Genomic DNA, 15,041 nt, shown 5'->3' on the forward strand with positions numbered 1-15,041 from the left:
AAATGTATTTATTTCCATTTTCCCACTAGGGTTAGGGCTAGGGTTAGGGCTAAGGTTAGGGTTAGGGCTAGGGTTAGGGTTAGGGGTGTGTTGGGGTTAGGGTTGGAGTTATAATTGGGGGTTTCCACTATTTGCGCACATCAGGTGCTCTCCAAACGCAACATGGCGTCTGATCTCAATTCCAGCCAATTCTGCGTTGAAAAAGTCAAATGGAGCTCCTTCCAAGCTCTGCCATGCACCCAAACGGTGTTTTACACCCTCATATGGGGTATCAGCGTACTCAGGACAATTTGCAAAACAACTTTTGGGGTCCTATTTCTCCTGTTGCCCTTAGGAAAATAAAAAATTGGGGGCAAAAATTTCATTTTTGTGGAAAAAAAATATGATTTTTTTATTTTCACGCCTGGGCGTTATAAACTTCTGTGAAGCACTTGGGGGTTCAAAGTTCTCACCACACATCTAGATAAGTTCCTTGGGGGGTCTAGTTTCCAAAATGGGGTCACTTGTGGGGGGTTTCCACTGTTTAGGTACATCAGGGGCTCTCCAAACGTGACATGGCGTCCGATCTGAATTCCAGCCAATTTTGCATTGTAAAAGTCAAACGGCGCTCCTTCCCTTCTGAGCGCTGCCATGCGCCAAAACAGTGGTTCCCCCCCCCACATATCAGGTATCAGCGTACTCAGGACAAATTGCACAATAATTTTTACAGTCCAATTTCTCCTGTTACCCTTGGTAAAATAAAAAAAATTGAACCTGAAGTATTTTTTTTGTGAAAAAAAGTTAAATGTTCATTTTTTTTTAAATATTCAAAAAATTCCTGTGAAGCACCTGAAGGGTTAATAAACTCCTTGAATGTGGTTTTGAGCACCTAAAGGGGTGCAGTTTTTAAAATGGTGTCACTTTTGGGTATTTTCTCTCATATAGACCCTTCAAAGTGACTTCAAATGTGATGTGGTCCGTAAAAATAAAATGGTGTTGCAAAAATGAGAAATCGCTGGTCAACTTTTAAACCTTATAACTTCCTAACAAAAAAAAAATTTGGTTCCAAAATTGTGCTGATGTAAAGTAAACATGTGGGAAATGTTACTTACTTAGTTTTTTGTGTGCCATATCTCTGTGATTTAAGGGCATAAAAATTCAAAGTTGGAAAATTGCGAAAATTTTCAACATTTTCGCCAAATTTCCGTTTTTTTCATAAATAAACGCAAGTTATATGAATGAAATTTTACCACTAACATGAAGTACAATATGTCACGAGAAAACAATGTCAGAATCACCAGGATCCATGGAAGCGTTCCAGAGTTATGGCCTCATAAAAGGACAGTGGTCAGAATTGTAAAAATTGGCCCGGGAGTTAACGTGCAAACCACCCTTGGTAGTGAAGGGGTTAATTATAGCAGGGTTTTTTCATTTTGTCTTTTCTAGCTTTTGTATGTTTTTTGGCCATGTGAACATGCATTTATATGCTGCATGTGTACCAACTCAAACCAAGCTCAATTTTTGTGTTTTTTCTTTGTATTTTTGCATTCTGTGCAAGCTGGGGTGTGGCCTCCCTCTCTTGAGCAGGAGATTGTATTTAAAGGCTTCCCCTGACTGGTGTCCGGTGGTTGGGACCCGGTCCGTGTCTGCCCTTATTCACACAGACGTCAACTTTGACACATGATAAGGTTATTAATACTAGACAGTGTAGGACCGCCGCGACCGCAGAGTCACCTTGTCGATGGTGGGACGGCTTTTATGCTATGTTTGATCAAATACAGTATTACTAAGAACTCTGTATGATTTAAATGCACTTTTGCTTTTTACTTATTTAATTATAGCAGGGTTTTTTTCATTTTGTCTTTTGTAGATTTTTTCTGTATCTAAGTCTACCATAAAGAGAAGAATTCATAAGAGCAAGTGTAGGTACGTGTGCCGACCGGGGGGTGGTCCCTTTTTTGCCACCGAGAACAGAACTGAGACATAGACTGATGTGCGTTCAACAGGTCCTCTTTATTGGCCATCCTCTCGACGACCGCAGCACCACACAGCAGCTGCACGCAGCACCACACAGCAGCTGCACGACACCTTCCACGCACAGGCCCAGGTACCTCTCACCTTTCATCTCTTTCCTTTTACAGTGACTTCACTCGCGGTTCTTTCACTGTGGCTGCCATTAGGCCCACGGCCATAGCGCTTCCCCTGCCCGAGTCCGTCAGTCTGGTACCCCCGGGGCTTCCTCTGTCTGCGGCTCACCTGTCAGGGTCACCCGCCCTGACCATCTTTCTCCCCAGTCTCTTCAGGAGCTTCCTCTTCTGTCCGTCTCTCCCTTCCGTCTCTTCTTCTCCTGAGCTCCTCCTCCTGGACTGGCCTGCTTCTGGAACTCTCTACCACTATTTATTTCCCTCCCCGGGAATTCCCCTCTAGAGCTCCTGTAACTCCACCCCCCATGGCTCTGCAGTTTCGTAGCCTTAAGCCAGGGGTGGGGAATCTTTTTTCAGCCAAGGGCCATTTGGATATTTATTACATACTTCTGGGGCCGTACAAACTCCACCCATAAAGTACATCCTGACTCTGGAACTGGTTTCATGATGACTTAATCTTTCATTGCATGCCCTTCAATGTTCAGTAGTGAACACTGGGTGTGTGCAATCAGTGCAAGGAGGAATTAATGAGATTATGGCAATCAAAATACAGCTCCCTGCCCAAGAATGCGGTCCCTGAGAATCTGCTCGGGGGCCTGATAAAAGGTCATCGAGGGCCGTAAATGGCCCTGGGGCCTGAGGTTCCCCACCCCTGCCTTAAGCTGTTGGTAAGCCCTTTCCTCACTGCTCCCTGCTTCCATCTTGTGGCCAAACTACAGTACTACACAGTCTTCTTTTCCTGCTGTTCTTGGTTTCCCCTTAGTGGCCAAACCCAGTATCTTACCATCCTCTACTGTCTCCAGCTGTCTCCCCACATACATATACAGCAGTCCACGTCAAGCACTTTTATGGCACATTGTACATTTACCTTCCTGCTACAGACAGGTCTATAGGTCTCTCCACTTCCCTACACAAACACATAGGGTTCAGCACAAGGTGCAAACCATCAATCAGACAGAAGCAGCTGGATGAATTCTGAGGTGTACAGGGCGATAATTTGTGCTCAGATTCAACCAAATGCAACAAGGTTGAGTGGACGACACTTCACAGTACAGATAGACAATGACCCAAAAGATACTGGGAAAGCAACAGAGGAGTTTAAGGCAAAGAAGTGGAATATTCTGCAATGGCCGGGTCATCACCAGATCTCAGCCCCATCGAGCAGCATTTCACATGATTAAGGCAAAACTTAAAGCAGAAAGACCCATAAACAAGCAACAACTGAAGTCAGCTGCAGGAAAGGCTTGGCAAAGTATCACAAAAGGAGGAAACCCAGAATTTGGTGACATCCATGGCTTCCAGACATGGCAGTCATTACCTGCAAAGGATTCTCTACAAAGTATTAACAATGAACATTTTATTTATGGTAAAGATAATTTGTCCAATTACTTTTGAGTCCCTGAAATAATTGTAGAAAAATCGTTGTAATTCCTTAACGTTTCATATGATATCTTTGTTCAACCCCCTTTAATAAAATCTGAAAGTCTCCACTTTACTAATATCTCAGTTGCTTCATTTTAAATAAAAAATAGTGTCCTGCAGAGCTGAAATCACCAAGATTCAGTCACTGTCCAAATATTTCTGGACCTAACTATATTTGCCAGCGGGCCTCAATATAGACGGGATCAGAGGTGCACAGCCCACAGTGGAGTTCCCCAAATGTACCAGGTGCAGGAATTTATAGAAAAAACTAAAATCTGGGCCAGCATTCCTGTTAAATTCAAAGTAATATGTAGGTGCACAGTCACACTATACAGTCTGGCTAAGTTCTTATGAGGATTAAATGTAAATACTTATGTCCCCAAAAAATTGAGAAAAGTATTCAAGGAGTGATACCTTTATTGGCTAACCAGAGAAATTATATTCGCAAGCTTTCAAGGCTCAGAAGGCCCCTTCATCAGGCGTTTTCTGTAATCAGTATATGCCTGATGAAGGGGCCTTGAAAGCTTGCGAATATAATTTCTCTGGTTAGCCAATAAAGGTATCACTCCTTGAATACTTTTCTCAATTTTTTGGGGACATAAGTATTTACATCTATTTTTCTGGCTAACACGGTACCACAATATTATTTTGTATTGTACAACATATGAGGATTAAAAAAATGTAAAATTGTGATAAAGAGGTTTTCAAAATCTATAAAGACCACAAGACTCAATTCCTCTTCTTTTGACCGAGTTAACCCCTTTCCTACATTAGACGTACTATTCCGTCCATGTGACCTGGGACCTAAGTCCCAAGGACGGAATAGTATGTCTAATGCGATCAGCTGCACTCACGGGGGGGAGGGGGGGGAGCGCAGCTGATCGTGGCCAGCTGTCAGCTGATTATCACAGCTGACACCTGGCACAATGTGTCAGGGGTGGTCACGGACCGCCCCCGACATGTTAACCCCTGGCACATCGCGATCAAACATGATCGCGGTGTACCGCGGGTTAAAGGAAGCATCGGCAGGGAGGGGGCTCCCTCCGTGCTTCCCTGCGACCCCCACAGCAGAGCGATGTGCAGCGCTGCTGCGGGGGGTCGCCTTCCCTGCAGGACCCCGGATTCAATATGGCGACGGGGACCTTCGGGGGCCTGCAGGGAGCTGGCTTCCTCACTGCCCGCAGAGCGCAGGCATGAGGAAGCCTGCAGCAGTGCCTGTGACAGATCGCTGATTATAATAAAGTAAAAAAAAAAGTGTAAAAATAATTTAAAAAAAATCGCTAAATAAATTAAAAAAAATATTCCCTAATAAATTCATTTTTTGAAAATAAAAAAACAAAAAAAGAATAAAAGTACACATATTTGGTATCGCCGCATCCATAATGACCCACCCTATAAAACTGTCCCATTAGTTAACCCCTTTAGTTAACCCCTTAAAAAATAAAAATAAAAAATGAAGCAAAAATAATGATTTATTTTCATACCGCCGAACAAAAAGCGCAAGAACTCGCGATCAAAAAGGTGCACATAAATATCTGTGGTACCACTGAAAACGTCATCTTGTCCCACAAAAAACGAGCCACCACACGTTGTCATCAGCGAAAAAATAAAAAAGTTATAGCTCGCAGAATAAAGCGATGCAAAAATAATTATTTTTTACATAAAATTGTTTTCATTGCATAAAAGCGCCAAAACATAAAAAAAGACATAAATGAGGTATCGCTGTAACCATACTGACCTGAAGAATAAAACCGCTTTGTCAATTTTACCGCACGCGGAACGGTGTAAACGCACCCCCCAAAAGAAATTCATGAAACGCTGGTTTTTGTTCAGTCTGCGTCCCAAAAATCGGAATAAAAAGCGATCAAAAAATGTCACATGCCCGAAAATGGTACCAATAAAAACGTCAACTTGTCCCGCAAAAAATAAGACCTCACATGACTCGGTGGGTCAAAATACGGAAAAATTATAGCTCTCAATATGTGATGATGCAAAAACTATTTTTACAATAAAAAGCGTCTTTTAGCGTGTGACAGCTGCCAAACATAAAAACCGCCATAAATAGTAAATCAAACCCCCCGTTATCACCCCCTTAGTTAGGGAAAAATAATAAAATAATTTTTTTTTATTTATTTCCATTTTCCCATTAGGACTGGGGTTAGGGCTAGGGTTAGGGCTAGGGTTTGGGCTAGGGTTAGTGTTAGGGTTGGAGTTAGAATTGGGGGGTTTCTACTGTTTTGGTACATCAGGGGTTTTCCAAACGCGACATGGCGTCCGATCTCAATTCCAGCCAAAAAAGTCAAATGGTGCTTCTTCCCTTCCGAGCTCTGCCATGTGCCAAAATAGTGGTTTACCCCCATATATGGGGTATCAGCGTACTCAGGACAAATTGCACAATAACTTTTAGGGTCCTGTTACTCTTGGGAAAATAAAAATTGGGGGTGAAAAGATCATTTTTGTGGAAAAAATATGATTTTTTTAATTGTACCGCTGTACGTTATAAACTTCTGTGAATCCCTTGGGGGTTCAAAGTTCTCACCACATATCTAGATAAGTTCCTTGGGGGGTCTAGTTTCCTAAATGGGGTCACTTGTGGGGGGTTTCCACTGTTTAGGTACATCAGGGGCTTTCCAAATGTGACATGGCGTCCGATCTGAATTCCAGCCAATTTTGCATTGAAAAAATCAAATGGCGCTCCTTGCCTTCTGAGCTCTGCCATGCGCCATAACAGTGGTTCCCCCACATATCAGGTATCAGCGTACTCAGGACAAATTGCACAATAACTTTTCCAGTCCAATTTCTCCTGTTACCCTTGGTAAAATAAAAAAATTGAACCTGAAGTAATTTTTTTTGTGAAAAAAAGTTAAATGTTCATTTTTTTTTTAAACATTCAAAAAATTCCTGTGAAGCACCTGAAGGGTTAATTAACTTCTTGAATGTGGTTTTGAGCACCTTGAGGGGTGTAGTTTTTAGAATGGTGTCACTTTTGGGTATTTTCTATCATATAGACCCCTCAAAGTGACTTCAAATGTGATGTGGTCCGTAAAAATAAAAGGGTGTTGCAAAAATGAGAAATCGCTGGTCAACTTTTAACCCTTATAACTTCCTAACAAAAAAAAATTTTGGTTCCCCAAATTGTGCTGATGTAAAGTAAACATGTGGGAAATGTTACTTATTAAGTTTTTTGTGTGCCGTATCTCTGTGATTTAAGAGCATAAAAATTCAAATTTGGAAAATTGCAAAATTTTCAAAATTTTCGCCAAATTTCCATTTTTTTCACAAATAAACGCAAGTTATATGAATGAAATTTTACCACTAACATGAAGTACAATATGTCACGAGAAAACAATGTCAGAATCACCGGGATCCATGGAAGCGTTCCAGAGTTATTACCTCATAAAGGGACAGTTGTCAGAATTGTAAAAATTGGCCTGGTCATTAATGTGCAAACCACCCTTGAGGGTAAGGCTACTTTCACACATCAGGTTTTCGGCAAATGTTTTGTAAAACCTGAAGTGCCGGATCCGGTTTTCTGCCGGATCCGTCTTGTTCTTGACAGACAAAACCGGATCCGTCTCATCCGGTTCATCCGTTTTTCTATCCGTTTTTCTATCCGTTTTTCGACGGATTACGCCGGATCCGGTTTTTAAAATTGACCCTTGTGGCCTTCCGAGCGGGATTGGCTACTGGAAAACTAGATATAGCATGTTCCTACAGCCCTTCTTTGACAGGTTGTAGAGAAGAAAGTGCAGGTTGGAGAGAAGAGCAAGTTACTGGCGAAGATGGATGTTGTCATTGGAAATATTACCACTAGAAGTTCTGTGACGGTTTCAGGGACAATTTTCCACTATACTTTATGTCACCTCAAGGCAGAGTACACTGGGATGACAGAGTGTGAGAGATTTTTGCCCTAAACTTGTGTACCTTCTGGACCAACAGTATATACCTTTGCCAACCAAAGTTGGCTATCTTGTCATGGTCTTACTATTTTTACCTTTAGGCCACAGGTGTGTACCTGGTTGTGTTTTATGCAAAGTATTTCAACTTTTAACAAAAGTTGTGTACATTGGTAGGAAATCACCAACAATAAACACAACTTTTTAGGTGAAATACTTTGCTTCAAACACAACCAGGAACACAACTGTGGCAAAAAGCTAAAATTTACCCACAGTTATATACCTGGTTTTGAATACCTTTTTACCTTTGAAATACCCTGTATTTAACCTTTTTTTAAAACATAGTTCGCCGCAGAAAGAAATGACAGACAACCATTGTGAAACGATAATTTAACTTTTATTTAAATTTTTTTTTTTTTATGTTTTTAAAGTGCAAAAAACTTTTTTAATAAAGGTTTTAAACCCAATGGGCATTTTTATTACACAAAAAAAAATTACAAATCTGTGTACTGTGGGGTGGAAATACTGCTGGAGGGGCTGCGGGACACTTCGACACTGGGTGTGTGGAGAGAGGACTGGGATCGTGGTGGGGAAGGAACAGTTAGAGGTGAAGGTGTGGAAAAAGCTACAGAATGGGTGGACATGTGGGAGGCAGAAGAGGTGGTGGGCGGTGGAGTGGAGGGTTGGGCAGGGACTGTAGGAGCAGATGATGTTGATGGAAAGTTGTATGGGGAAGGAGTTTGGTACGGGGAAGGAGTTTGGTACGGGGCAGGTTGCTGGAAGTGGGGAGATGTCTGGTACTGGTGAGGTTGCTGGTATGTAATAGGAGGGGGAGGATGGAAAGTGGCTGGAGGGGGTGCAGATGTAATAGGAGGGGGAGGATGGAAAGTGGCTGGAGGGGGTGCAGGTGGAGGAACTACTGTGGTGGGAGGAGGAGGAGGTTGGGAGGTAACCTGCTGTAGAGCACCGTGGCACGAATGCATTACATGCATCTGCTGGGTAGGAGATAGTGTTGCCATGCGCTCCACAACAGACCTGAAAAAGGTGTGGTTTGGCGAAGATCTTGCTTCTGAATGCATGGTTTGCAGAAGTGTCTTCACCTCCAGAATGCTGGAGTTGATCTGCTGAAAGCCTGCGGAGATTTGCTCTGACAAGACTTTGAGACAGTTCTGGAAAGATGCATTCAGATGCAAGAACTCTTGCGCATAACTCTTTTCCTGACCCCTCTGCCGCTGCCGCCCAGTACCCGCAGGTGTACTAGAGGTGGCAGGGGCAGAAGGGTGGGGTAAAGGGAAAGCGATCTCCTCACCAGCAGCTTCATGTAATGTAGGCGGCCACGATGCTCCTGTGCTGGTGGATGGGACAGATGGGTCGAATGTGTGGGAAGGCTGGGAAGGTGCAGATGTACCGGGGCGGTCGAAGTGTCCCTCGGTGCCGGTCTCCTCAGGGATCGCCTCAGAAGGGTCCAATCGTGCAGGCTCCCGAGTGCTGCTCACCGTGCTGTGGAATAAAGAAAAAAAAAAACAATTAAAATACTGACATGGTATGGCCCTGGCTGAAAAAAAAAAGTTACATCTAACATTTTTTTCACATGTGGTGTGTAATATTTACCTTCTAGTGACCATTGTTTCCCGGAGGAACGACAGGGCTTGTGCGTACTTGTACTTGCTCCTGCGTCCTCCAGATCCACTCGGGGCCCGCATCTCTTTATTGAACTCCTTCTTGAAACGATCCCTCACAGACCGCCACCGATTCACAATTCTGTTCCCTGAAACGAGAAAGGAGTGGTTAGTATACAACATCAGTGTTTCACAAACTCCAGTCCTCATGGTCCCCAGGGGTCATGTTTTCAGGATTTCCATAGTAAATAGAAATCCTGAACACATGATCCGTGGGGACCACGAGGACTGGAGTTCGGGAAACACTGGTTTACATCAAGCAACCGGTACTGTATATATTTACGCTCTTTAATCTGGGCCCGAGCATCGAGGTCCTCCCAGCGGCCCACAAGGAGCGAACAGATTTCCTCCCAGAGTCGTCGGGTAACGATCAGGTCAGCGTGGCGGCGGTCAGCCATATTCCAGAGCGGCTCCCTTTCTCTGACGAGATCGATGAGGTGGTCCACATCGAGTCCTCCATCCTCACCGTCAGAGTCGGGAGCACGCTGTGAAGGCTGTTAAAGAAAAAGACAAAAATAACATAATTAGCCTCCACAAAAGAAATGAAATAAAAAGTGCAAAAAAAAAAAAGCAAAAATATTTATACTTACACGCTGGTGACCGCCGCGTTGCTGTCGCCGACGACCCTGGGAGGCACTGCGAGGACCTCTTGGCCGAGCACCAGATTGGGAAGACTAGAGAAGAAAACAAAAAATGTTATGTCTTTGGATGTAGGCATTTGTTTGCTGTGTGTGGTCTGCAGAACATTGTTTTCTATGTGTTGTGTGTAGTGTGATGTTGTGTTTCTGCGTTTGATGCAAAAAACTTACCAATTGTGAGCCCACTCCAGGTGTCTGTCCACCCCTTCCTTCTTCTTCTGGGAGCTCCTCTTCATCTTGTGATTCCTGTTTTGAAATAAAAGGCAATGAATAGACATATATTACAGAGATGATGGATTTTGGAAATAAAAACTTACCGTCAAACGCTGACGATGCGAGGGAGGGCTCCCAGAAGAAGATGTGCTGTCCTGTTGATGGCCAGACTCCATGGCTGTGGGTATTGCTGCTGCCAGTGATGCCATTTCTGCTGCTGCTGCTGCATCTCTTTGGCGGCTGTTGAATAAAGAGAAACAAAGGGCCAATGAATATCTTGATATTCCATGGCCCTAGTTTGGAGGAATGGGGGATTTGATAATTACCGTCTCTCATCTGCTGCTGGCCTCCCCTCCTCAGCATGTTCTATTTGCTGCTCCATTTGGGGTGGTGGTGGTGCTGATGGTGCTGCAGTGGTCTCCTGCCTTCTCCTGCTTCGCTTGGTTGCTTTCTTGGGTGGCATGTTGGGTGTGGCTGTGGGTCCCACTGTCTTGCTTTTATATATGTCTTGTGGGCAGAGCTACTGAGCATGCTCAGACCAAAAAACCGGATCCGGCCGCCGGATCCGGCTTTCGCCGGATCCGGCGCATTGCGGCGCTCATAGGCTTTCATTGTGTGAAAAAGCTGGACGCGCCAGATCCGGCGTGTCCGGCTTTTTCGCCGGAGACAAAAAACGTCACAGTAGACGTTTTTTCCAGACGCCGGATCGCGACACATTGCGACACATTGCCTGATCCGGCGAAAACCGGATGAAACGCATGGCCATCCGGCGCGATCCGGCGCAAATGCAAGTCAATGGGGGGGAAAACGGATCCGGCATTGCATTTCGCCGGATCCGGTTTCTGTGAAAAGCGCCGGATCGCGCCTGACGGCGAAAACCTGATGTGTGAAAGAGGCCTTAAAGGGGTTAAAGATGAAGAAATAACAAAATCAGCATATTTGTCATTACTGCTTCTTGAAATGTCCTATCTATTAAAATATAAAACTGTTTCACCCGTACGGCAAATGTCACTGAGAAAAAATCACAAGTGACAGAATTGCTGTTTTTTTTGGTCACAAAAAAATATAATAAACAGTGACGGAAATATGTAAAAAAACAAGCTTTCAGGCGACATGTGAAAATCTGACATGTGTTCGTTTTTTGCGTCCGTAGGCGTCCCATTTTTTAAGGCCTTAGACTTAGACTTAGACTTCCATTGAGGAGAAAAAAAAAGTTAGGGGTCTCGGGAAAATGGTGACACTAACCATTTTTTTTTACAAATTTCTGAAACTTTTAGGCCACTAAAATAATCAAAAAATCTTATTAGTTTGGCATCACCACAATCATACCAATGAGATTAATATGGTGATGGAGGAAAAAATAAAAAAAAATTGAAAAGTGAAAACTGGCTGTATCTTTAAAAGGAATCTGTCATAAAATTGTAGCCACTTAATCTGAGAATAGCATAACATAGAGACAGAGACCCTGATTCCAGTGATGAGTCACATACTGGGCTCTTTGCTGTAGTTTTGATAAAATCACTGTTTTATCAGCAGGAGATTATCACTGGAGGACTAGCAAATCTACTGCCATTTATTCGTCCATATTCATGAGCTTTGTATAACCTTTCCCACACCAGTGATTGACAGTTTTCTCCCTATGCACAGTGTACACTGAAAGCTGCCGATTAGTAGTGTGGGGGTGGGGTTATACAGGGCTCAGCATTCAGAGAACTGCTAGATCTGCGGCAGATGAAACATTGATTTCATCAACACTACTGCAAGCGGCCCAGCAAGTGATACATCACTGGAATCAGGGTCTCTGCCCCTACATCAAGCTGATTCCAGATTGAGTAGTAACATTCCCTTTAAAGCGTTAATGACTGCTATTATGATATAACTGCTATGCCTTTTATTGGGCAGAGCAGTATAGAAGTGAATGGGACCATACTGTGCTTCTAAATTATCACGGAAGTCGTGCAGATATTTTTTGTTGCTCAGAGTCGGCATAAATCCAACATATAAAAAAATAGTATTTTTCACTTGAAGAATTTTTTGGCAACAAGCATGTAGTTGAATGTTTCCCTGTAGAACGGAATTGTTGATTTTTTTTTTCAATAATGGCCTGAAATTGTGCAGTATTTTACCGCCAGTCATTACACAGCAATTCACAAAGTTATTTTACTTTTGTCGATGCGAAATGAATTTCTATCTGAATAATAAATGTTTCTTTCCAGCCTGAGCCGCGAGGAGCAGGGGCAGAATGTAAATGACATTAGTAATACTGACGTCGGCAGCGCCGCTTTCCCATTCTCCCCGGTTACAATAGCAAGAATGGGCTGTGAGTAGTGAGATCTTCTCCCCAGCTGTGTGGGTGTATTTGTATAAATGGCTTTTGTGCTATATCCTAGGTGTGACCACCGTGTAATATCACGCTGCGCGGTCTGTCATCTATTAAGCTCCAGACGTGAGGGGTTTGTCAATTTATTCGGATACACTCCCCTGATCTCTGTGTCCAGGTATCGTGCAGAGATTCGGGGCTCTTGTTTCTTTCCATTAACTTGTAAATTACAACAAATACTTGTATACTGAAGCGACGAGACAAAAATATCGTATAATTAGCATGTGAATACCGGCACAAATAAACCGATACAGCGGTGCATTACGGTAATTATCCGATGGAAGAAGAAGAAACTAGCCCTCTACATGCTCCGGCATGGGGAAGTGCCTCGGTGGGGTTTCCACGTGTCCTGCATTGCTGATCATACTTAAGGGCCGAGGCTGGTAATTGAATGTACGGAAGCAAGGACCAAACTGAAATCCCATAAGATATTCCTTAGGGCTTCACATAATTAACTCAGCAGTGTACAGTCCTTAGATACAATACCTATGTTTTCCCGACGCCGCAGGCCTATATAGACAATCATTTCACTAGTTTTATTATAACGTTCCAGACAGTTATTATTTTCAGATGCTCAAGGAAGAAGGATTTATTGCTCAATGGGGTCTTAATTGGGTTAATAAAACTCAGAGAATCCAGGGTTCTACTACGGTCATTATTTGTAAGTATAAGTATGTGTTTTGTATATAAACTATATAGACAAAAGAATTGGGAATGGTGTCACCTGGATATGGGTGTTTATAACGCCCAACCTCCTTTTGGAAGTTGCGGGTGATATTACCATTTGCATTTCCCTGTTGAGGCCTGGAACTGTAGCAGTCGGCTATCGTCCTCTTTGGAGTTTGGAGGACGTTGGTGTTTCTCTCTGAGTCTACTCAACTAAGTGTTTCCCTTGTTTCGTTTGTCTATCCCAGTTGTCTTTAGAGGTAAAGGGGATTGACTAATGCTCATCCTGTCCTTCCGGATGCAGGGTTTATCACCAGGGTCAGGCAGGGATTGGGTATCCTGCTCGGCGATAGGTGCAGAACCTATATAGGGACGATAGGGCAGACAGGGTGATGTTAGATCTGTCTAGGAGTCTCCACTCCCAGTTCCCTAGTGTTTGGTTCCCTTTCCCTTATCCCTTCGTGTTGCACTTGGCCTTTCCTATATGTTGCATGGCAGTCAGACCCTGATGTTGGATAACAGGTTCTGTGCTCTAATTCATCCCAAAAGTATTGGATAAGGAGATATACCCTTTTTTCTATTTTAGCTCCAAGTATTTTTATGGTCCAAGAAAGTTTCCTCTTAGGAAGTGTAGTCCTTCCCGTTTAGGACACTGCCTAATCGAAGCTTAGCGGCATGTGAAACTGGTTGAACAGCGTGATCTTGTGAGAATCAACCTGTTCTCAATGTGACTTACCAGTTTAGTCTTCTTACAGGGTGGTCTCTCAAGAACAGGGAGATCTTGCAAGATCATGCTGTTCAACCAGTTTTCAACTCTTCTGAGCGGCAATTGGGCTATGTCTTAGAGGGGGAAGACTTCACGCCCCAAGAGAAAACTTTCTAAAATGCCCTCTTGGATTGCAAGTATTCTTGGAGCCGAAATAAAAAAATAGAAAAACTGTTTGGGGGACAAAAGCGCACACAAAGAGTAGTATCCGCTTGGTAAGGAAAGTAAAAGGCGGGAGAGTATGCGCTCACCTGGCGGTGTTGTGTGAAGGCACACCACCTGTAGAAACACCTAACTGCTGCTGCGGCCCCGTGGCTGGAGGAGAAAAACTTCTTCCAGATGAAGTAGTGAAGGACGATGTCACGTTGAATGGCTGTGCTCCAATAAATTAAAAGCCTTTGATTTATAAAATGGTTCTTTATTGTCCTAACATGTTTCGGCTCCGGATCGGCTCCTTTCTCAAGGTAAAAAAAAATGCCTAACTATAATGATATACTTTTTTTTTTACCTTGAGAAAGGTGCCGGTCTGGTCCAGTCCCAAAATGCGATGGAAAAATAAAGAACCATTTTTGAAAAAAAAAAGGGCTTATTATTTACTGCACAGCTGTTCAACGTCATATCGTCCTCCCTGACTAGAAATAAAAAAGGGCATGTCTTCTCAATGGAGTAATAAAATTAAAAATGGAAAGCAACAGCAGATTCAGACCAGGGAAGAGATTTTGGCCAGGTAATAAACTCATCTTTTGGGGACACCTAAGAGGTCCTCTTTAAGGATGGAATATGAAATGTCAGCCTTGATAAAGCTCCCTCAATATCTTTATCTATAGATCTGGGTCGCCCTCCCAGGGCTGTGGGATACTCGGTACCGGGCCGGTATCAGAGGGATGTGTCACAGCAGCAGTGACCCGGACCGTGGCCCTGGGTGCCCAAGTAATGGGAAAATGTGAATGGTGGAATGTAGTTAGATGAATAGTTCGTGACGCCACCCGTGGTGCTCGGCAAGGGAGGTGTTAACCCGACGCTGCATGCAGATCCTCTGGGACAGATGGTATGGTGCAGCAAAGATGTAAAAGCTCCCCACAGGTGAAGCTGTAGCCCCAGGGCAGTGTAGATGTGGTTGGCACGGGGATGTAGCGGTGCCGGAAAGGTAGGAAGCAGACAAGACACAGCGGGGTGCAATTTCTGTACCTTTACTTGGTAAATGCAGTCCAGGGTCCTGATTACAGATGGTATCGGAGCAGGCTAGCCTGGAAGCAGC

This window comes from Dendrobates tinctorius, unplaced genomic scaffold (genome assembly GCF_039654945.1).
Source record: "Dendrobates tinctorius isolate UK_male_01 unplaced genomic scaffold, ASM3965494v1 ptg000038l, whole genome shotgun sequence".
Taxonomy (NCBI): domain Eukaryota; kingdom Metazoa; phylum Chordata; class Amphibia; order Anura; family Dendrobatidae; genus Dendrobates; species Dendrobates tinctorius.